This window comes from Salmo salar, chromosome ssa18, assembly GCF_905237065.1.
Source record: "Salmo salar chromosome ssa18, Ssal_v3.1, whole genome shotgun sequence".
NCBI lineage: Eukaryota > Metazoa > Chordata > Actinopteri > Salmoniformes > Salmonidae > Salmo > Salmo salar.
Window position 1 is genome coordinate 35686652 of NC_059459.1, and position 22624 is coordinate 35709275.

Genomic DNA, 22624 nt, shown 5'->3' on the forward strand with positions numbered 1-22624 from the left:
AAGGTGCTGTTTGACACTGCCATTTTCAATGACAAAATCCAACCTGCGCATGTCCTCTACTGTATGCTTATTGTTATTGTTGAATGTCTGGTTATTTTGTTGTTACTGTTGTCCCGTTGACCATTTTCATTCTCTTTTTTATTATTATTATTTTTTGTATATATATTGTAAATATCCAAAATAAGCTTTGGCAATATGTACATTGTTACGTCATGCCAATAAAGCAAATTGAATTGAATTGAAAATAGAGCGAGAGAGAAAAAGAGAGAGAGCGAGAGAGAGAGAGAGAAGAGAGAGAGAGGAAGTGAGAGAGGAAGAGAGAGGAAGTGAGAGAGGAAGAGAGAGAGAGGAAGAGAGAGGAAGTGAGAGAGGAGAGAGGGAGAGAGAGAGGAGAGAGAGAGGAAGAGAGAGTGAGAGAGGAAGAGAGAGAGAGAGGAAGAGAGAGGAAGAGAGAGAGAGAGAGAGAGAGAAGAGAGAGAGAAAGAGAGAGAGAGAGGTGCAGAGAAAGTGGGTGATAGATAGAGAGAGAAAGGTGCCGTTTGACACTGCCATTTTCAATGACAAAATCCAATCTGGGAGCGGCGATGATAATTGGACAGACAGACGGGGGGATTAAGAGTGGAGGGCCTCCAGATTAAACCACGTCTCGGTCAGAGCGAGGGATCTGGAATTTCATCATCTCAGAGGGGGAGGACAATAGCTTATTCTTCCCTTTCTCCTCTCCTCTCTGATGAGGGGTCAGGAAAACTCACCTCTCCTCTTCTCTTCTCTCGTCCTCCTCCTCTTTCTCCTTCTATCTCCCTGGCTGCATTCATTCATGGAGCGAAATATATATATGAACTAACCCAGATAGCGGGTTCTGATTTTAGAGTAGACTGTCCTGGTCTACACAGACAGGACACACACACAGATAGGACACACACACACACAGGACACACACACACACACACACACACACACACACACACACACACACACACACACACACACACACACACACACACACACACACACACACACACACACACACACACACACAGAGTCCTGGTCAGTCGATGCAGTGTGAGTGTATTAGTGATTATGTTGTACTGCCCTCTGGTGTCTGAGGACAGAATGACTGTCTAATGGCACCAGTAAAGGGAACCAGATCTCTGCTCTGATTGGTCTCTTGAGGTCTGATATCACATAGTAACACATTGGTGTCGGCCTATTGGCAACTAGACAAATAAAATGCACAGCATCCATGATGCTTTTAACTTAACAACATATCTGATCATTTAATTCCCACTTCAGTCAGTTCAGTCAGTCAGTCTTCCCTGGTCAGTCAGTCAGTCAGTCAGTCTTTCCATTCAGTCAGTTCAGTTCAGTCAGTCAGTCTTCCCTTCAGCCAGTTCAGTCAGTCAGGCTTCCCTTCAGCCAGTTCAGTCAGTCAGGCTTCCTTCAGCCAGTTCAGTCTGTCAATCTTCCCTTCAGCCAGTTCAGTCAGTCAATCTTCCCTTCAGCCAGTTCAGTCAGTCAGTCTTCCCTTCAGCCAGTTCAGTCAGTCTGTCTTCCCTTCAGCCAGTTCAGTCAGTCAGTCTTCCCTTCGACCAGTTCAGTCAGTCAGTCTTCCCTTCAGCCAGTTCAGTCAGTCAGTCTTCCCTTCAGCCAGTTCAGTCAGTCAGTCTTCCCTTCAGCCAGTTCAGTCAGTATGTCTTCCCTTCAGCCAGTTCAGTCAGTATGTCTTCCCTTCAGCCAGTTCAGTCAGTATGTCTTCCCTTCAGCCAGTTCAGTCAGTCAGTATGTCTTCCCTTCAGCCAGTTCAGTCAGTCAGTCAGTCTTCTCTTCAGCCAGTTCAGTCAGTCAGTCAGTCTTCCCTTCAGCCAGTTCAGTCAGTCAGTCAGTCAGTCTTCCCTTCAGCCAGTTCAGTCATTCAGTCTTCCCTTCAGCCAGTTCAGTCAGTCAGTCTTCCTTCCTTTCAGCCAGTTCAATCAGTCAGTCTTCCTTCCTTTCAGCCAGTTCAGTCAGTCAGTCAGTCTTCCCTCCTTTCAGCCAGTTCAGTCAGTCAGTCTTCCATTCAGCCAGTTCAGTCAGTCTTCCCTTCAGTCAGTTCAGTCAGTCAGTCTTCCCTTCAGCCAGTTCAGTCAGTCAGTCTTCCCTTCAGCCAGTTCAGTCAGTCAGTCTTCCCTTCAGCCAGTTCAGTCAGTCAGTCAGTCTTCCCTTCAGCCAGTTCAGTCAGTCAGTCAGTATTCCCTTCAGCCAGTTCAGTCAGTCAGTCAGTATTCCCTTCAGCCAGTTCAGTCAGTCAGTCAGTATTCCCTTCAGCCAGTTCAGTCAGTCAGTCAGTATTCCCTTCAGCCAGTTCAGTCAGTCAGTCTTCCCTTCAGCCAGTTCAGTCAGTCAGTCTTCCGTTCAGTCAGTTCAGTCAGTCAGTCTTCCCTTCAGCCAGTTCAGTCAGTCAGTCTTCCTCTTCAGCCAGTTCAGTCAGTCAGTCTTCCCTTCAGCCAGTTCAGTCAGTCAGTCTTCCCTTCAGTCAGTTCAGTCAGTCAGTCTTCCTTTCCAGCCAGTTCAGTCAGTCAGTCAGTCTTCCCTTCAGCCAGTTCAGTCAGTCAGTCAGTCTTCCATTCAGCCAGTTCAGTCAGTCTTCCCTTCAGTCAGTTCAGTCAGTCAGTCTTCCCTTCAGCCAGTCAGTCTTCCCTTCAGCCAGTTCAGTCAGTCAGTATTCCCTTCAGCCAGTTCAGTCAGTCAGTCAGTATTCCCTTCAGCCAGTTCAGTCAGTCAGTCAGTCTTCCCTTCAGCCAGTTCAGTCAGTCAGTCTTCCCTTCAGCCAGTTCAGTCAGTCAGTCTTCCCTTCAGCCAGTTCAGTCAGTCAGTCTTCCCTTCAGTCAGTTCAGTCAGTCAGTCTTCCTTTCAGCCAGTTCAGTCAGTCAGTCAGTCTTCCATTCAGGCAGTTCAGTCAGTCTTCCATTCAGTCAGTTCAGTCAGTCTTCCCTTCAGTCAGTTCAGTCAGTCTTCCCTTCAGTCAGTTCAGTCAGTCTTCCCTTCAGTCAGTTCAGTCAGTCTTCCCTTCAGTCAGTTCAGTCAGTCTTCCCTTCAGTCAGTTAGTCTTCCCTTCAGCCAGTTCAGTCAGTCGGTCTTCCCTTCAGCCAGTTCAGTCAGTCAGTCTTCCCTTCAGCCAGTTCAGTCAGTCAGTCTTCCCTTCAGCCAGTTCAGTCAGTCAGTCTTCCCTTCAGCCAGTTCAGTCAGTCAGTCTTCCCTTCAGCCAGTTCAGTCAGTCAGTCTTCCCTTCAGTCAGTTCAGTCAGTCAGTCAGTCTTCCCTTCAGTCAGTTCAGTTCAGTCAGTCAGTCAGTCTTCCCTTCAGTCAGTTCAGTTCAGTCAGTCAGTCTTCCCTTCAGTCAGTCAGTCAGTCAGTCTTCCCTTCAGCCAGTTCAGTCAGTCAGTCTTCCCTTCAGCCAGTTCAGTCAGTCAGTCTTCCCTTCAGCGAGTTCAGTCAGTCAGTCAGTCAGTCAGTCTTAACTTCAGTCAGTTCAGTTCAGTCAGTCAGTCAGTCAGTCTTAACTTCAGTCAGTTCAGTTCAGTCAGTCAGTCAGTCAGTCTGTCTTCCCTTCAGTCAGTTCAGTTCAGTCAGTCAGTCAGTCTTCCCTTCAGTCAGTTCAGTTCAGTCAGTCAGTCGTCTTCCCTTCAGTCAGTTCAGTTCAGTCAGTCAGTCAGTCTTCCTTTCAGTCAGTTCAGTCGGTCAGTCAGTCTTCCCTTCAGTCAGTTCAGTCAGTCAGTCAGTCTTCCTTCAGTCAGTTCAGTCAGTCAGTCAGTCTTCCCTTCAGTCAGTTCAGTTCAGTCAGTCGGTCTTCCCTTCAGTCAGTTCAGTTCAGTCGGTCAGTCTTCCCTTCAGTCAGTTCAGTTCAGTCAGTCAGTCTTCCCTTCAGTCAGTTCAGTTCAGTCAGTCAGTCTTCCCTTCAGCCAGTTCAGTCAGTCAGTCTTCCCTTCAGCCAGTTCAGTCAGTCAGTCTTCCCTTCAGCCAGTTCCAGTCAGTCAGTCTTCCCCTTCAGCCAGTTCAGTCAGTCAGTCTTCCTTCAGTCAGTTCAGCGTCAGTCTTCCCTTCAGTCAGTTCAGTTCAGTTCAGTCAGTCAGTCTTCCCTTCAGTCAGTTCAGTTCAGTCAGTCAGTCTTCCCTTCAGTCAGTCAGTCAGTCAGTCTTCCCTTCAGCCAGTTCAGTCAGTCAGTCTTCCCTTCAGCCAGTTCAGTCAGTCAGTCTTCCCTTCAGCGAGTTCAGTCAGTCAGTCAGTCAGTCAGTCTTAACTTCAGTCAGTTCAGTTCAGTCAGTCAGTCAGTCAGTCTTAACTTCAGTCAGTTCAGTTCAGTCAGTCAGTCAGTCAGTCTGTCTTCCCTTCAGTCAGTTCAGTTCAGTCAGTCAGTCAGTCTTCCCTTCAGTCAGTTCAGTTCAGTCAGTCAGTCAGTCTTCCCTTCAGTCAGTTCAGTTCAGTCAGTCAGTCTTCCCTTCAGTCAGTTCAGTTCAGTCAGTCGGTCAGTCTTCCCTTCAGTCAGTTCAGTCAGTCAGTCAGTCTTCCCTTCAGTCAGTTCAGTCAGTCAGTCAGTCTTCCCTTCAGTCAGTTCAGTCAGTCAGTCAGTCTTCCCTTCAGTCAGTTCAGTTCAGTCAGTCAGTCTTCCCTTCAGTCAGTTCAGTTCAGTCAGTCAGTCTTCCCTTCAGTCAGTTCAGTTCAGTCAGTCAGTCTTCCCTTCAGTCAGTTCAGTTCAGTCAGTCAGTCTTCCCTTCAGTCAGTTCAGTCAGTCAGTCTTCCCTTCAGCCAGTTCAGTCAGTATGTAGTCAGTTCAGTCAGTATGTCTTCCCTTCAGCCAGTTCAGTCAGTCAGTCTCCCCTTCAGCCAGTTCAGTCAGTCAGTCTCCCCTTCAGCCAGTTCAGTCAGTCAGTATGTCTTCCCTTCAGTCAGTTCAGTTCAGTCAGTATGCCTTCCCTTCAGTCAGTTCAGTTCAGTCAGTATGTCTTCCCTTCAGTCAGTTCAGTTCAGTCAGTATGTCTTCCCTTCAGCCAGTTCAGTTCAGTCAGTCAGTCTTCCCTTCAGTCAGTTCAGTTCAGTCAGTCTTCCCTTCAGTCAGTTCAGTTCAGTCAGTCTTCCCTTCAGTCAGTTCAGTTCAGTCAGTCTTCCCTTCAGTCAGTTCAGTTCAGTCAGTCAGTCTTCCCTTCAATCAGTTCAGTTCAGTCAGTCAGTCTTCCCTTCAGTCAGTTCAGTCAGTCAGTCTTCCCTTCAGTCAGTTCAGTTCAGTCAGTCTTCCCTTCAGTCAGTTCAGTCAGTCAGTCGTCCCTTCAGCCAGTTCAGTCAGTCTTCCCTTCAGCCAGTTCAGTCAGTCAGTCTTCCCTTCAGCCAGTTCAGTCAGTCAGTCTTCCCTTCAGTCAGTTCAGTCAGTCTGTCGTCCCTTCAGCCAGTTCAGTCAGTCAGTCTTCCCTTCAGCCAGTTCAGTCAGTCAGTCTTCCCTTCAGTCAGTCGTCCCTTCAGCCAGTTCAGTCAGTCAGTCTTCCCTTCAGCCAGTTCAGTCAGTCAGTCTTCCCTTCAGCCAGTTCAGTCAGTATGTCTTCCCTTCAGCCAGTTCAGTGCAGTCAGTATGTCTTCCCTTCAGTCAATTCAGTTCAGTCAGTATGCCTTTCCTTCAGTTATTTCAGTTCAGTCAGTATGCCTTCCCTTCAGTCAGTTCAGTTCAGTCAGTATGCCTTCCCTTCAGTTCAGTTCAGTCAGTATGCCTTCCCTTCAGTTCAGTTCAGTCAGTATGCCTTCCCTTCAGTTCAGTTCAGTCAGTATGCCTTCCCTTCAGTTCAGTTCAGTCAGTATGCCTTCCCTTCAGTTCAGTTCAGTCAGTATGTCTTCCCTTCAGTCAGTTCAGTTCAGTCAGTCAGTATGTCTTCCTTCAGTCAGTTCAGTTCAGTCAGTCAGTATGTCTTCCCTTCAGTCAGTTCAGTTCAGTCAGTCAGTCAGTCAGTCAGTCAGTCAGTCAGTCAGTCAGTCAGTCAGTCAGTCAGTCAGTCAGTCAGTCAGTCAGTCAGTCAGTTAGTCAGTCTTCCCTTCAGTCAATTCAGTTCAGTCAGTCAGTCAGTCTTCCCTTCAGTCAGTTCGGTCAGTCAGTCTTCCCTTCAGTCAGTTCCAGATCAGTCAGTATGTCTTCCCTTCAGTCAGTTCAGTTCAGTCAGTCAGTTGTCTTCCCTTCAGTCAGTTCAGTTCAGTCAGTCAGTATGTCTTCCCTTCAGTCAGTTCAGTCAGTCAGTATGTCTTCCCTTCAGTCAGTTCAGTTCAGTCAGTCAGTCAGTCAGTCAGTCAGTCTTCCCTTCAGTCAGTTACGTCAGTCAGTCTTCCCTTCAGTCAGTTCAGTTCAGTCAGTATGTCTTCCCTTCAGTCAGTCAGTATGTCTTCCCTTCAGTCAGTTCAGCCAGTCAGTATGTCTTCCATTCAGTCAGTTCAGTTCAGTCAGTATGTCTTCCCTTCAGCCAGTTCAGTCAGTCAGTCTTCCCTTCAGCCAGTTCAGTCAGTCAGTCTTCCTTCAGTCAGTCGTCTCCTTCAGCCAGTTCAGTCAGTCAGTCTTCCCTTCAGCCAGTTCAGTCAGTCAGTCTTCCCTTCAGCCAGTTCAGTCAGTCAGTCTTCCCTTCAGTCAGTTCAGTCAGTCAGTCTTCCATTCAGCCAGTTCAGTCAGTCTTCCATTCAGTCAGTTCAGTCAGTCAGTCTTCCCTTCAGTCAGTTCAGTTCAGTCAGTCAGTCTTCCCTTCAGTCAGTTCAGTTCAGTCAGTCAGTCTTCCCTTCAGTCAGTTCAGTTCAGTCAGTCAGTCTTCCCTTCAGTCAGTTCAGTCTCAGTCAGTCAGTCTTCCCTTCAGTCAGTTCAGTTCAGTCAGTCAGTCTTCCCTTCAGTCAGTTCAGTTCAGTCAGTCGGTCTTCCCTTCAGTCAGTTCAGTTCAGTCAGTCAGTCTTCCCTTCAGTCAGTTCAGTCAGTCAGTCTTCCCTTCAGCCAGTTCAGTCAGTCAGTCTTCCTTCAGTCAGTTCAGTTCAGTCAGTCTTCCCTTCAGTCAGTCGTCCCTTCAGCCAGTTCAGTCAGTCAGTCTTCCCTTCAGCCAGTTCAGTCTGTCAGTCTTCCCTTCAGCCAGTTCAAGTCAGTCCTGTCTTCCCTTCAGTCAGTGGCCTCAGCCAGTTCAGTCAGTATGTCTTCCCTTCCAGTCTAGTTCAGTTCAGTCAGTATGTCTTCCCTTCAGCCAGTTCAGTTCAGTCAGTATGTCTTCCCTTCAGTCAGTTCAGTTCAGTCAGTTGCCTTCCTTCAGTCAGTTCAGTTCAGTCAGTCTTCCCTTCAGTTCCAGTTCAGTCAGTCTGCCTTCCCTTCAGTTCAGTTCAGTTGCAGTATGTCTTCCCTTCAGTCAGTTCAGTTCGTCAGTCAGTATGTCTTCCCTTCAGTCAGTTCAGTTCAGTCAGTCAGTATGTCTTCCTTCAGTCAGTTCAGTCTCAGTCCAGTCGTCAGTCAGTCAGTCAGTCAGTCAGTCTTCCCTTCAGTCAATTCAGTTCAGTCAGTCAGTCAGTCTTCCCTTCAGTCAGTTCAGTCGGTCAGTCTTCCCTTCAGTCAGTTCGTCAGTCAGTCTTCCCTTCAGTCAGTTCAGTTCAGTCAGTCAGTTGTCTTCCCTTCAGTCAGTTCAGTTCAGTCAGTCAGTATGTCTTCCCTTCAGTCAGTTCAGTTCAGTCAGTCAGTATCTTCCCTTCAGTCAGTTCAGTTCAGTCAGTCAGTCAGTCAGTCAGTCAGTCTTCCCTTCAGTCAGTTACGTCAGTCGTCTTCCCTTCAGTCAGTTCAGTTCGGTCAGTATGTCTTCCCTTCAGTTCAGTCAGTATGTCTTCCCTTCAGTCAGTTCAGTCAGTCAGTATGTCTTCCTTCAGTCAGTTCAGTTCAGTCGTCGTCATTTCAGTCAGTCGTCGTCTCGTTGTCAGTCAGTCGTCGTCGTCTCAGTCAATTCAGTTCAGTCAGTCGGTCAGTCTTCCCTTCAGTCAGTTCAGTCAGTCGTCTTCCTTTCAGTCAGTTCAGTTCAGTCAGTATGTCTTCCCTTCAGCCAGTTCAGTCAGTCAGTATTCCCTTCAGCCAGTTCAGTCAGTCAGTCTTCCTTCCTTCCTTTCAGCCAGTTCAGTCAGTCAGTCTTCCCTTCAGCCAGTTCAGTCAGTCAGTCTTCCTTCAGTCAGTCGTCCCTTCAGCCAGTTCAGTCAGTCAGTCTTCCCTTCAGCCAGTTCAGTCAGTCAGTCTTCCCTTCAGCCAGTTCAGTCAGTCAGTCTTCCCTTCAGTCAGTTCAGTCAGTCAGTCTTCCATTCAGCCAGTTCAGTCAGTCTTCCCTTCAGTCAGTTCAGTCAGTCTTCCCTTCAGTCAGTTCAGTCAGTCAGTCTTCCCTTCAGCCAGTTCAGTCAGTCAGTCTTCCCTTCAGTCAGTTCCGTTCAGTCGTAGTTCGGTCTTCCCTTCAGTCTTCCCTTCAGTCGTTCAGTCAGTCAGTCAGTCTTCCCTTCAGTCAGTTCAGTTCAGTCGGTCAGTATTCCCTTCAGTCAGTTCAGTCAGTCAGTCTTCCCTTCAGTCGGTTCAGTTCAGTCAGTCAGTCTTCCCTTCAGTCAGTTCAGTCAGTCGGTCTTCCCTTCAGCCAGTTCAGTCAGTATGTAGTCAGTTCAATCAGTATGTCTTCCCTTCAGCCAGTTCAGTCAGTCAGTCAGTCTCCCCTTCAGCCAGTTCAGTTCAGTCAGTATGCCTTCCCTTCAGTCAGTTCAGTTCAGTCAGTATGTCTTCCCTTCAGTCAGTTCAGATTCAGTCAGTATGTCTTCCCTTCAGTCAGTTCAGTTCAGTCAGCATGTCTTCCCTTCCAGCCAGTTCAGTTCAGTCAGTCAGTCTTCCCTTCAGTCAGTCGTCCCTTCAGCCAGTTCAGTCAGTCAGTCTTCCCTTCAGCCAGTTCAGTCAGTCAGTCTTCAGCCAGTTCGGTCAGTATGTCTTCCCTTCAGCCAGTTCAGTTCAGTCAGTATGCGCTTCCCTTCCAGTTCAGTTCAGTCAGTATGCCTTCCCTTCAGTTCAGTTCGGTCAGTATGTCTTCCCTTCAGTCAGTTCAGTTCAGTCAGTCAGTATGTCTTCCCTTCAGTCAGTTCAGTTCAGTCAGTCAGTATGTCTTCCCTTCAGTCAGTTCAGTTCAGTCAGTCAGTATGTCTTCCCTTCAGTCAGTTCAGTTCAGTCAGTCAGTATGTCTTCCCTTCAGTCAGTTCAGTCAGTCAGTATGTCTTCCCTTCAGTCAGTTCAGTTCAGTCAGTATGTCTCAGTCAGTCAGTTCAGTCAGTCAGTCAGGTCAGTCAGTCAGTCTTCCCTTCAGTCAATTCAGTTCAGTCGGTCTTCCCTTCAGTCAGTTCAGTCAGTCAGTCTTCCCTTCAGTCAGTTCAGATCAGTCAGTATGCCTTCCCTTCAGTCAGTTCAGTTCAGTCAGTATGTCTTCCCTTCAGTCAGTTCAGTTCAGTCAGTCAGTATGTCTTCCCTTCAGTCAGTTCAGTTCAGTCAGTCAGTATGTCTTCCCTTCAGTCAGTTCAGTTCAGTCAGTCAGTCAGTCAGTCAGTCAGTCAGTCGGTCGTCTTCCCTTCAGTCAATTTCAGTTCAGTCAGTCAGTCAGTCTTCCCTTCAGTCAGTTCAGTTCAGTCAGTATGTCTTCCTTCAGTCGATCGGTATGTCTTCCCTTCAGTCAGTTCAGTCAGTCAGTATATCTTCCATTCAGTCAGTTCAGTTCGGTCAGTATGCTTCCTTCAGCCAGTTCAGTCGGTCAGTATTCCCTTCAGCCAGTTCAGTCAGTCAGTCTTCCTCCCCTTTCAGCCAGTTCAGTCAGTCAGTCTTCCCTTCAGCCAGTTCAGTCGGTCAGTCTTCCCTTCAGTCAGTCGTCCCTTCAGCCAGTTCAGTCAGTCTTCCCTTCAGCCAGTTCAGTCAGTCGGTCTTCCCTTCAGCCAGTTCAGTCAGTATGTCTTCCCGTCAGCCAGTTCAGTTCAGTCAGTATGTCTTCCCTTCAGTCAGTTCAGTTCGGTCAGTATGCCTTCCCTTCAGTTCAGTTCAGTCAGTATGCCTTCCCTTCAGTTCAGTTCGGTCAGTATGTCTTCCTTCAGTCAGTTCAGTTCAGTCAGTATGTCTTCCCTTCAGTCAGTTCAGTTCAGTCAGTATGCCTTCCCTTCAGTTCAGTTTCAGTCAGTATGCCTTCCCTTCAGTTCAGTTCAGTCAGTATGTCTTCCCTTCAGTCAGTTCAGTCGGTCAGTATGTCTTCCTTCAGCCAGTTCAGTCAGTATGCGCTTCCCTTCAGTCAGTTCAGTTCAGTCAGTATGTCTTCCCTTCAGTCAGTTCAGTTCAGTCAGTCAGTATGTCTTCCCTTCGGTCAGTTCAGTTCAGTCGGTCAGTATGTCTTCCCTTCAGTCAGTTCAGTTCAGTCAGTCAGTATGTCTTCCTTCGGTCAGTTCAGTTCAGTCGGTCAGTCAGTCTTCCCTTCAGTCAATTCAGTTCAGTCAGTCAGTCTTCCCTTCAGTCAGTTCGGTCAGTCGGTCTTCCCTTCAGTCAGTTCAGATCAGTCAGTATGCCTTCCTTCAGTCAGTTCAGTTCAGTCAGTATGTCTTCCCTTCAGTCAGTTCAGTTCAGTCAGTCTTCCCTTCAGTCAATTCAGTTCAGTCAGTCTTCCCTTCAGTCAGTTCAGTCAGTCAGTCTTCCCTTCAGTCAGTTCAGTTCAGTCAGTATGTCTTCCCTTCAGTCAGTCAGTATGTCTTCCCTTCAGTCAGTTCAGTCAGTCAGTATGTCTTCCCTTCAGTCAGTTCAGTTCAGTCAGTCAGTTCAGTCAGTATGTCTTCCTTCAGTCAGTTCAGTCAGTCAGTCTTCCCTTCAGCCAGCTCAGTCAGTATGTCTTCCATTCAGTCAGTTCAGTCAGTCGGTATGTCTTCCATTCAGTCAGTCAGTCAGTCTTCCATTCAGTCAGTTCAGTTCAGTCAGTATGTCTTCCTTCAGTCAGTTCAGTTCAGTCAGTCAGTATGTCTTCCCTTCAGTCAGTTCAGTTCAGTCAGTCAGTATGTCTTCCCTTCAGTCAGTTCAGTTCAGTCAGTCAGTCAGTCTTCCCTTCAGTCAATTCAGTTCAGTCAGTCAGTCAGTATTCCCTTCAGTCAGTTCAGTCAGTCAGTCAGTCTTCCCTTCAGTCAGTTCAGTTCAGTCAGTATGTCTTCCCTTCAGTCAGTTCAGTATGTCTTCCATTCAGTCAGTTCAGTTCAGTCAGTATGTCTTCCCTTCAGCCAGTTCAGTCAGTCAGTATTCCCTTCAGCCAGTTCAGTCAGTCAGTCTTCCTCCCTTTCAGCCAGTTCAGTCAGTCAGTCTTCCTCCCTTGCCTCAGCCAGTTCAGTCAGTCAGTCTTCCCTTCAGCCAGTTCAGTCAGTCAGTCTTCCCTTCAGCCAGTTCAGTCAGTATGTCTTCCCGTCAGCCAGTTCAGTTCAGTCAGTATGTCTTCCCTTCAGTCAGTTCAGTTCAGTCAGTATGCCTTCCCTTCAGTTCAGTTCAGTCAGTATGCCTTCCCTTCAGTTCAGTTCAGTCAGTATGTCTTCCCTTCAGTTCAGTTCAGTCAGTATGTCTTCCCTTCAGTCAGTTCAGTCAGTCAGTATGTCTTCCCTTCAGTCAGTTCAGTCAGTCAGTATGTCTTCCCTTCAGTCAGTTCAGTTCAGTCAGTCAGTATGTCTTCCCTTCAGTCAGTTCAGTTCAGTCAGTCAGTATGTCTTCCCTTCAGTCAGTTCAGTTCAGTCAGTCAGTCAGTCAGTCAGTCGTCTTCCCTTCAGTCAGTTCAGTTCAGTCAGTCAGTCAGTCTTCCCTTCAGTCATCTAGTTCAGTCAGTCAGTCGTCTTCCCTTCAGTCAGTTCAGTCAGTCAGTCTTCCCTTCAGTCAGTTCAGATCAGTCAGTATGCCTTCCCTTCTCGGTTCTTCAGTCAGTATGTCTTCCCTTCAGTCAGTTCAGTTCAGTCAGTCAGTCAGTCAGTCAGTCAGTCTTCCCTTCAGTCAATTCAGTTCAGTCAGTCAGTCAGTCTTCCCTTCCAGTCAGTTCAGTCAGTCAGTCTTCCCTTCAGTCAGTTCAGTTCAGTTCGTCAGTATGTCTTCCCTTCAGTCAGTTCAGTCAGTCAGTATGTCTTCCCTTCAGTCAGTTCAGTTCAGTCAGTCAGTTCAGTCAGTATGTCTTCCCTTCAGTCAGTTCAGTCAGTCAGTCTTCCCTTCAGCCAGCTCAGTCAGTATGTCTTCCATTCAGTCAGTTCAGTCAGTCAGTATGTCTTCCATTCAGTCAGTCAGTCAGTCTTCCATTCAGTCAGTTCAGTTCAGTCAGTATGTCTTCCATTCAGTCAGTCTTCCATTCAGTCAGTCTTCCATTCAGTCATTTGTCTGAGTTGCAATAGGAACTAAATCAAAGAGAATAGAACACTCTCATCCGTGTGTTTATTTAAATCAGTGTGTTCATTTAAATCAGTGTTTAATTAAATCAGTGTGTTTATTTAAATCAGTCAGTCAGTCTTCCATTCAGTCAGTTCAGTTCAGTCAGTATGTCTTCCATTCAGTCAGTTCAGTTCAGTCAGTCTTCCATTCTAGTCAGTTCAGTCAGTCTTCCATTCAGTCAGTTCAGTCAGTCTTCCATTCAGTCAGTCAGTCAGTCTTCCTTATATGTCAGTCTTCCATTCAGTCTTTTGTCTGAGTTGCAATAGGAACTAAATCAAAGAGAATAGAACACTCTCATCCGTGTGTTTATTTAAATCAGTGTTTATTTAAATCAGTGTTTATTTAAATCAGTGTGTTTATTTAAATCAGTGTTTATTTATACTGTCTGATTCATTATGTTACATGATCACTACAGTAGCCCCACTCGGCTATAAACATAAATCAGACAATTATACACTGCTCAAAAAAATAAAGGGAACACTTAAACAACACAATGTAACTCCAAGTCAATCACACTTCTGTGAAATCAAACTTTCCACTTAGGAAGCAACACGGATTGACAATAAATTTCACATGCTGTTGTGCAAATGGAATATTCAACAGGTGGAAATTATAGGCAATTAGCAAGACACCCCCAATAAAGGAGTGGTTCTGCAGGTGGGGACCACAGACCACTTCTTAGTTCCTATGCTTCCTGGCTGATGTTTTGGTCACTTTTGAATGCTGGCGGTGCTTTCACTCTAGTGGTAGCATGAGACGGAGTCTACAACCCACACAAGTGGCTCAGGTAGTGCAGCTCATCCAGGATGGCACATCAATGCGAGCTGTGGCAAGAAGGTTTGCTGTGTCTGTCAGCGTAGTGTCCAGAGCATGGAGGCGCTACCAGGAGACAGGCCAGTACATCAGGAGACGTGGAGGAGGCCGTAGGAGGGTAACAACCCAGCAGCAGGACCGCTACCTCCGCCTTTATGCAAGGAGGAGCAGGAGAAGCACTGCCAGAGCCCTGCAATGACCTCCAGCAGGCCACAAATGTGCATGTGTCTGCTCAAACGGTCAGAAACTGACTCCATGAGGGTGGTATGAGGGCCCGACGTCCACAGGTGGGGGTTGTGGTTACAGCCCAACACCGTGCAGGACATTTGGCATTTGCCAGAGAACACCAAGATTGGCAAATTCGCCACTGGCGCCCTGTGCTCGTTACAGATGAAAGCAGGTTCACACTGAGCACGTGACAGACGTGACAGAGTCTGGAGACGCCCGTGGAGAACGTTCTGCTGCCTGCAACATCCTCCAGCATGACCGGTTTGGCGGTGGGTCAGTCATGGTGTGGGGTGGAATTTCTTTGGGGGGCTGCACAGCCCTCCATGTGCTCGCCAGAGGTAGCCTGACTGCCATTAGGTACCGAGATGAGATCCTCAGACCCCTTGTGAGACCATATGCTGGTGCGGTTGGCCCTGGGTTCCTCCTAATGCAAGACAATGCTAGACCTCATGTGGCTGGAGTGTGTCAGCAGTTCCTGCAAGAGGAAGGTATTGATGCTATGGACTGGCCCGCCCGTTCCCCAGACCTGAATCCAATTGAGCACATCTGGGACATCATGTCTCGCTCCATCCACCAACGCCACGTTGCACCACAGACTGTCCAGGAGTTGGCGGATGCTTTAGTCCAGGTCTGGGAGGAGATCCCTCAGGAGACAATCCGCCACCTCATCAGGAGCATGCCCAGGCGTTGTAGGGAGGTCATACAGGCACGTGGGGGCCACACACACTACTGAGCCTCATTTTGACTTGTTTTAAGGACATTACATCAAAGTTGGATCAGCCTGTGTGTGGTTTTCCACTTTAATTTTGAGTGTGACGCCAAATCCAGACCTCCATGGGTTGATAAATTGGATTTCCATTGATTCTTTTTGTGTGATTTTGTTGTCGGCACATTAAACTATGTAAACAAAAAATATTTAATAAGATTATTTCATTCATTCAGATCTAGGATGTGTTGTTTAAGTGTTCCCTTTATTTTTTGGAGCAGTATATGTTTACATAACACACAACAGCATGGCCGATTTAGATAGCGGAATAGGCCCATTTAGATAGCGGAATAGGCCCATTTAGATAGCGGAATAGGCCCATTTAGATAGCGGAATAGACCTATTTAGACAGCGGAATAGACCTATTTAGATAGCGGAGTAGACCTATTTAGATAGCGGAATAGACCTATTTAGACAGCGGAATAGGCCTATTTAGATAGGCCTATTTAGATAGCGGAATAGGCCCATTTAGATAGCGGAATAGACCTATTTAGACAGCAGAATAGACCTAGTCTAAATCATATTGACTTTCTATTTTGCAGCTCAGGCAGTTATTCTAGACAAAGTTCTTCTGTCTTTTATAAAAACATCTAATTTAACCTTTAACTAGGCAAGTCAGTTAAGAACAAATTCTTATTTATAATGACGGCCTAGCCGGCCAAACCCGGACAACGCTGGGCCAATTGTCGCCACCCTATGGGACTCCCAATCACGGCCGGTAGTGATACAGCCTGGAATGGAACTAGGGTCTGTAGTGACTCCTCTACCACGGAGATGCAGTGTCTCAGACCACTGTGATACAGCCTGGAATGGAACCAGGGTCTGTAGTGACTCCTCTACCACGGAGATGCAGTGTCTCAGACCACTGTGATACAGCCTGGAATGGAACCGGGTCTGTAGTGATGCCTCTACCACTGAGATGCAGTGTCTCAGACCACTGTGGTACAGCCTGGAATGGAACCAGGGTCTGTAGTGACGCCTCTACCACGGAGATGCAGTGTCTCAGACCGCTGTGATACAGCCTGGAATGGAACCAGGGTCTGTAGTGACTCCTCTACCACGGAGATGCAGTGTCTCAGACCGCTGTGATACAGCCTGGAATGGAACCAGGGTCTGTAGTGACGCCTCTACCACGGAGATGCAGTGTCTCCGACCACTGTGGTACAGCCTGGAATGGAACCAGGGTCTGTAGTGACGCCTCTACCACTGAGATGCCGTGTCTCAGACCGCAGCGCCACTCAGGAGTCCCTTCATCATTCTCACACAAGTCATTTCCTGAAGGTCCAAGCCTCTACTCGCCATCTACTGGCATAACGCCGTTAGTGAACACTGCTGTCAAACAAGTTGTAGACTTTAATTTTGGGAACAACGAAGCTTCAAAACGTCTGGTCTGGAGTCGCTGGACTGACTATTAACTTCCACCAGCTACGTTTGGTTCATGTGCTTTGCAGATGCCACATTCCTGACACAAGTTTGTAGGTAGAAAAAGATGTGTAACCGAGTAAAGGGAGATGGAAGTAAGAATTCAACGTGGAAACGTTCCTTCATCGTCCTAACATATAACAGGATGTTCACAGAGCTAATTTAACGTTTACAGCTTTAATTCCCATCCTAACAATTTACTGATGGATTTAGTTCTGTTCCTAACGATACGTAGGGTGAACCGTCTGGCAGCTATCTGGCTCCATAGCAGCTGGCTGAAGACGACTGAAACCATCTGCTTTGTCAAACGAGGACAAACAGTCAGAATGTGGCACACAACCCCCAAGCTGAGTAATCTGCTCCAACTAGTTCGTTCAGTCCGTCGTCCGTCAGGGTCTTTGATGTTAGTCTCACTTGGAACAACGTCCTCTCAACCTCTTCACTTCCACATCTTCCCGTATCACCCCTTTCTTTCTCTCGCTCTGTTTTCCTTCTCTTCTTTATTCCCCACCCTCTCTCCCCTCCTCCTCTCTCCCCCCTCCCTCCCGTCCTCTACCTCGCTCTCCTCTCCCCCTGTTTACTTACTCCCTCTAAGATCTGTCACCCTTCTGTCTCTCTCTCTTCCTTCCCTCTCTCCTCTCCCTCTCTTCCCCCTCTCCTCTCCCTCTCCTCTCTGCTGTGTGTGAGGTAGGAGGGGTGTCCTCCTCCCTCTCTCCCCTCCAGTCCTGGTCTTTCTCCCAGCTCCACAGCCTTGTCTTGTCTTTCTATCCAGAATAAATCCATCTGTTGTCTGTCCGTTGACCTCCAGCCTACCTAAACAGACAGCTTGTTCTCTCTGCCTCACTACCCCTCCTTCACCTCTCTTCAGGTTTGCATCACAACCCCCTCTACCTCTGAATACCCCCCCTCTACCTCTACACAACCCCTACCTCTACACAACCCCCCCTACCTCTACACAACCCCCCCTACCTCTACACAACCCCCCCCTACCTCTACACAACCCCCCCTACCTCTACACAACCCCCTCTACCTCTACACACCCCCACATAACCCCTACACACCCCCACATAACCCCCTCTACCTCTACACACACCCCTCTACCTCCCTCTCTCTATCCTCTCTCCATCCCTCTCTCACATACCTCTCCCTCTCTACCTCTCTACAATACCTCTCCCTCTCTCTATAGCTCTCTCCCCCTCCCTCTCTCCATCCCCCTCTACATACCCCTCTCTCCATCCCTCTCTCCATCCCCCTCTCCATCCCCCTCTCTCCATCCCCCTCTCTACATCCCCCCTCTCTCCACATACCCCTCTCTCCATCCCCCTCTCTCCATCCCCCTCTCTCCACATACCCCTCTCTCCACATACCCCTCTCTCCACATACCCCTCTCTCCACATACCCCTCTCTCCACATACCCCTCCCTCCACATACCCCTCTCTCCATCCCCCCTCTCTACATACCTCTCCATCCCTCTCTACTTACCTCTCCATCCCTCTCTACTTACCTTCCCCTCTCTCGCGCATACCTCTCCCTCTCTCTCTCGACATACCTCCCCTCCCTCTCTCTCCGACATACCTCCCCTCCCACTCTCTCGACATACCTCCCCTCCCACTCTCTCTGTCTCGACATACCTCCCCTCCCACTCTCTCTCTCTTGACATACCTTCCCCTCCCACTCTCTCTCTCGACATACCTTCCCCTCCCTCTCTCTCGACATACCTCCCCTCCCTCTCTCGACATACCTCCCCTCCCCCTCTCTCTCTCTGACATACCTCCCCTCCCACTCTCTCTCTTGACATACCTCCCCTCCCACTCTCTCTCTCTTGACATACCTCCCCTCCCCTCTCTCTCTGACATACCTCCCCTCCCACTCTCTCTCTCGACATACCTCCCCTCCCACTCTCTCTCTCGACATACCTCCCCTCCCCTCTCTCTCTCGACATACCTCCCCTCCTCTCTCTCGACATACCTCCCCTCCCCTCTCTCTCGACCTACCTCCCCTCCCCCTCTCTCTCTCTCGACATCCTCCCTTTCGCTACCTCCCCTCCTCTCTCTCTCTCGACATACCTCCCCCCCTCTCTCGACATACCTCCCCTCCCCTCTCTCTCTCTCCGACATACCTCCCTCCCCTCTCTCTCTCGACATACCTCCCCTCCCCCTCTCTCTCTCGACCTACCTCCCCTCCCTCTCTCTTGACATACCTCCCCTCCCTCTCTCTCTCTCGACATACCTCCCCTCCCACTCTCTCTCTTGACATACCTCCCCTCCCACTCTCTCTCTTGACACCTACCTCCCCTCCCACTCTCTCTCTCTTCGACATACCTCCCCTCCCACTCTCTCTCTCTCGACATCCTCCCCTCCCCCTCTCTCTCTCTCTCGACATACCTCCCCTCCCACTCTCTCTCTCGACATACCTCCCCTCCCACTCTCTCTCTCGACATACCTCCCTCCCTCTCTCTCTCGACATACCTCCCCTCCATCTCTCGACATACCTCCCCTCCCCCTCTCTCTCCGACATACCTCCCCTCCCCTCTCTCTCTCTCGACATACCTCCCCTCCCCCTCTCTCTCTCTCGACCTCACCTCCCCTCCCCCTCTCTCTCTCTCTCGACATACCTCCCCTCCCCTCTCTCTCTCCGACATACCTCCCCTCCCCCCCTCTCGACATACCTCCCCTCCCCTCTCGACATACCTCCCCTCCCTCTCGACATACCTCCCCTCCCTCTCGACATACCTCCCCTCCCTCTCTCTCTCGACATACCTCCCCTCCCTCTCTTCCGACATACCTCCCCTCCCTCTCCCTCTCTCGACATACCTCCCCTCCCTCTCTCCTCCGACATACCTCCCCTCCCTCTCTCTCTCTCTCGACATACCTCCCCTCCTCTCTCTCTCTCTCTCGGCATACCTCCTCCCTCTCTCTCTCTCGACATACCTCCCCTCCCTCTCTCTCTCTCCGACATACCTCCCCTCCCTCTCTCTCTCTCTCGACATACCTCCCCTCCCTCTCTCTCTCTCTCGACATACCTCCCTCCCTCTCTCTCTCTCTCTCGACATACCTCCCCTCCCTCTCTCTCTCTCTCTCGACATACCTCCCCTCCCTCTCTCTCTCTCTCTCCTCGACATACCTCCCCTCCCTCTCTCTCTCTCGACATACCTCCCCTCCCTCTCTCTCTCGACATACCTCCCCTCCCTCTCTCTCTCGACATACCTCCCCTCCCTCTCTCTCTCGACATACCTCCCCTCCCTCTCTCTCTCGACATACCTCCCCTCCCTCCCTCTCTCGACATACCTCCCTCCCTCTCTCTCGACATACCTCCCCTCCCTCTCTCTCTCGACATACCTCCCCTCCCTCTCTCTCGACATTACCTCCCCTCCCTCTCTCTCTCTCTCTGACATACCTCCCCTCCCTCTCTCTCTCTCTCTCGACATACCTCCCCTCCCTCTCTCTCTCTCTCTCTCTCGACTACCTCCCCTCCCTCTCTCTCTCTCTCTCTCTCGACATACCTCCCCTCCCTCCCTCTCTCAACATACCTCCCCTCCCTCCCTCTCTCGACATACCTCTGTATATGTCTGCATGCAGTTTCAATTGGCTTTTTGTCCCATTTAGTGAGTGGACCCCAGACCTCACAACCATATAGGTCCCTTTCTCTCTCTTCCTCTACCTCCCTCCACCCCTGTCCCCCTCCCTCCACCCCTCTCCGCCTCCCTCCCCCTCCCTCCACCCCTCTCCCCCACACCTCTCCCCCTTACACACAACCATGTTTTTGTACTTTCACCTTTGCAATACATTCAGTTTCTTCTCAATCCTTCACCAAGAGACCACCTTGTCCTGTTCTCCCAAAACAAAACAACATTCTCTCTTCTTTTCAGCCGTGTGTTTCATGCCACTACTGACATGTCCATGTTCTTCTGTAAGACCCATTAAATGAGACGCGTCAGGGATATTTATCTCTGAGCTTCACAGGAACGGATCACAAGCAGAACTAACATGTGAAACAGCTCCTTTATAGAGATCAGATGATGATGCTATTGGGGAAGGCATGGGAGGGAGAGAGAGGGAGGAAGATGAGGGAGAGGGGGTAAGAGATGAGGGGGAGGGGGGAAGAGATGAGGGGGAGAGGAAGAGATGGGGAGATGAGGGGAAATGGAGGTAGAGAGGAAGAGAGGGGGAACGAGGGAGTAAGAGATGGGAATAAGGAAGTAAGACATGGGGAGATGGAGGGAGAGAGAGGTAGATTAGAGAGAGAGAAAGGAAGAAAAGGGGAGGGAAAGACGGGAGAGAGGAAGAGGAGAGAGGAAGATAGGGAGAGGGGAGAGAGAGGAAGAGAAGGGAGATGAGGGAAGGGGAGAGAGGGGAAGAGTGGAGTTGTGGGGGAAGAGAGGAAGAGGGAGAGAGAGAGGAAGATAGGGGAAAGGCAAGAGAGAGGAAGAGAGGGGAGAGAGAGAGGGGAGAGAGGGAAGAGAGGGGAGATGAGGGGAGGGAGAGAGGGGTACATGGAGAAAGGGAGAGAGCATTTTTGGAGAGATACAAGTGGACTGGCTTGGTGCTAACCAGGAGTCTCCTCCCCATCTGTTATTTCCCTCCCAGTGGAAAACACAATATAAAGGTCCCATGCCAGGGGTTCCACACAGTGATGCTCAGACTGGTGAAAGTAAGGACGGGACCTTTGACTCAGCACTAGAAGCATGCTCTGGATTCCCCAACCTGAGACTGAATTCCCCAAGGTGTACTCATTCTTTGAACACACAGTAAAGGTATGAGTGTCCTACGCCAAACACTCACATGATGTTCCTAATACCACTTCATTCCCCGTCAATGGAGAAGCACTGAATGTTTTTACTGAAGGACTGAAAATGAATATCTGAGGCTGACCACTAGATGGCAGCATGTGAACATCTAAATGCCAGACCAGTACAGCCCATATAGCCCAGCCCTGTCCATATAACCCAGCACTGCCCATATAGCCCAGACCTGTCCAGCCCATATAGCCCAGCCCTGTCCATATAACCCAGTCCAGCCCATATAGTCCAGACCTGTCCATATAGCCCAGTCCAGCCCATATAGCCCAGTCCAGCCCATATAGCCCAGTCCAGCCCATATAGCCCAGTCCAGTCCATATAGCCCGGTCCATATAACCCAGTCCATATAGCCCAGTCCATATAACCCAGTCCATATAACCCAGTCCAGCCCAGTCCATATAGCCCAGCCCAATCCATATAGCCCAGTCCAGCCCAGTCCAGTCCAGCCCAGTACAGTACAGTCCAGTCCAGCCCAGTCCAGTCCAGTCCAGTCCACCATAAGTGAGGGGAGAGGTAATGCGTACTCACATTTTCTATGACAAACGTCCACTCCTTGTCTTCAAACTCCTCTGCGTGGGGGTCCTTGGAGAGAAAACAACATGGAAGTATTCAGACCCCTTCCTTTTCCACAGTTTGTTACCTTACAGCCTTATTCCCTCATCAATCTACACACAATACCCCATAATGACAAACCATTTTTTTTTTTTTTTACAAATGTATTACAAATTAGAAACAGAAATACCTTATTTACTATTCAGACCCTTTGCTATGACACTCAGAATTGAGCTCAGGTGCATCCTGTTTCCATTGATCATCCTTGAGATGTTTCTGCAACTTGATTGGAGTCCACCTGTGGTAAATTCAATTGATTGGACATGATTTGGAAAGGCACACACCTGTCTATATAAGGTCCCACAGTTGACAGTGCAAGTCAGAGCAAAAACCAAGCCATGAGGTTGAAGGAATTGTCTGTAGAGTTCCGAGTCAGGATTGTGTCTTGGCACAGATCTGGGGAAGGGTAGTAAATGTCTGCAGCATTGAAGGTCCCAAGAACACAGTGGCCTCCATCATTCTTAAATGGAAGAACTTTGTAACCACCAAGACTCTTCCTAGAGCTGGCCGCCCGGCAAAACTGAGCAATCTGGGGAGAAGGGCCTTGGTCAGGGGAGGTGATCAAGAACCTGATGGTCACTCTGACAGAGCTCCAGAGTTCCTCTGTGGAGATGGGAGAACCTTCCAGAAGGACAACCATCTCTGTAGCACTCCACCAATTCGGCCTTTATGGTAGAGTGGCCAGACGGAAGCCACTCCTCAGTAAAAGGCACGTCAGCCCACTTGGAGTTTGCCAAAAGGCACCTAAAGGACTCTCAGGCCTTGAGAAACAAGATTCTCTGGTCTGATGAAACCAAGATTCAACTCTTTGGCCTGAATGTCAAGCATCACATCTGAAGGAAACCTGGCACCATCCCTATGGTGAAGCATGGTGGTGGCAGCATCATGCTGTGAATATGTTTTCAGCGGCAGAGACTGGGAGACTAGTCAGGATCGAGGGAAAGATGAACAGAGCAAAGTACAGAGAAATCCTTGATGAAAACCTGCTCCATAGCGCTCAGGACATCAGACTGGGGCAAAGGTTCACCTTCCAACAGGTAAATGTGATATTTCAGTCATTTTTTTCATAAATTTGCTAAATAAATCAGAAAACCTGTTATTGCTTTGTCATTATGGGGTATTATGTGTAGATTGATGAGGGGGAAAAAACTATTTAATCCATTTTAGAATAAGGATGTAACGTAACAAAATGTGGAAAAAGTCAAGAGATCTGAATACTTTACGAATGCACTGAGTATTGAACTTTAGAAACGTTCAATGTTGTATCGATCGGCTAGTTAACACAGAAAGGTGGCAGTTTTCTAGACATAGAACCAACTAGTCCAGGACTAAAAAAATACATTCTCAACAAAGATCCTCCAATGAAATACCTTCTTTATAGTCCAAGACTAAGCTTAATATGCCTGATAGTTAGTCATCACTGGCTGGTCTAACGTAATGTATCTGGCCTAGTATTCATGCTTCGCCTGCATCTGTTTACATGTTTCAGGTGATAGAAATCTGAACTCACAACCAGTGTTTTGAAAGGTCTTTAATAA

The 22624-nt window shown here is 48.8% G+C and overlaps 1 protein-coding gene across 1 annotated transcript in view; it reads right to left on the reverse strand.

The window, feature by feature from the left end:
* The window catches only part of LOC106577322 (EH domain-binding protein 1-like), a 429232-nt gene extending 408149 nt beyond the window's left edge, over window positions 1–21083 (reverse strand). The window contains exon 1 of the mRNA XM_045701776.1: window positions 21003–21083. The gene's annotated coding sequence lies outside the window, so the exon portion shown is untranslated. The remainder of the gene's footprint in view (window positions 1–21002) is intronic.
* Between the last annotated feature and the right edge of the window lie 1541 nt (window positions 21084–22624).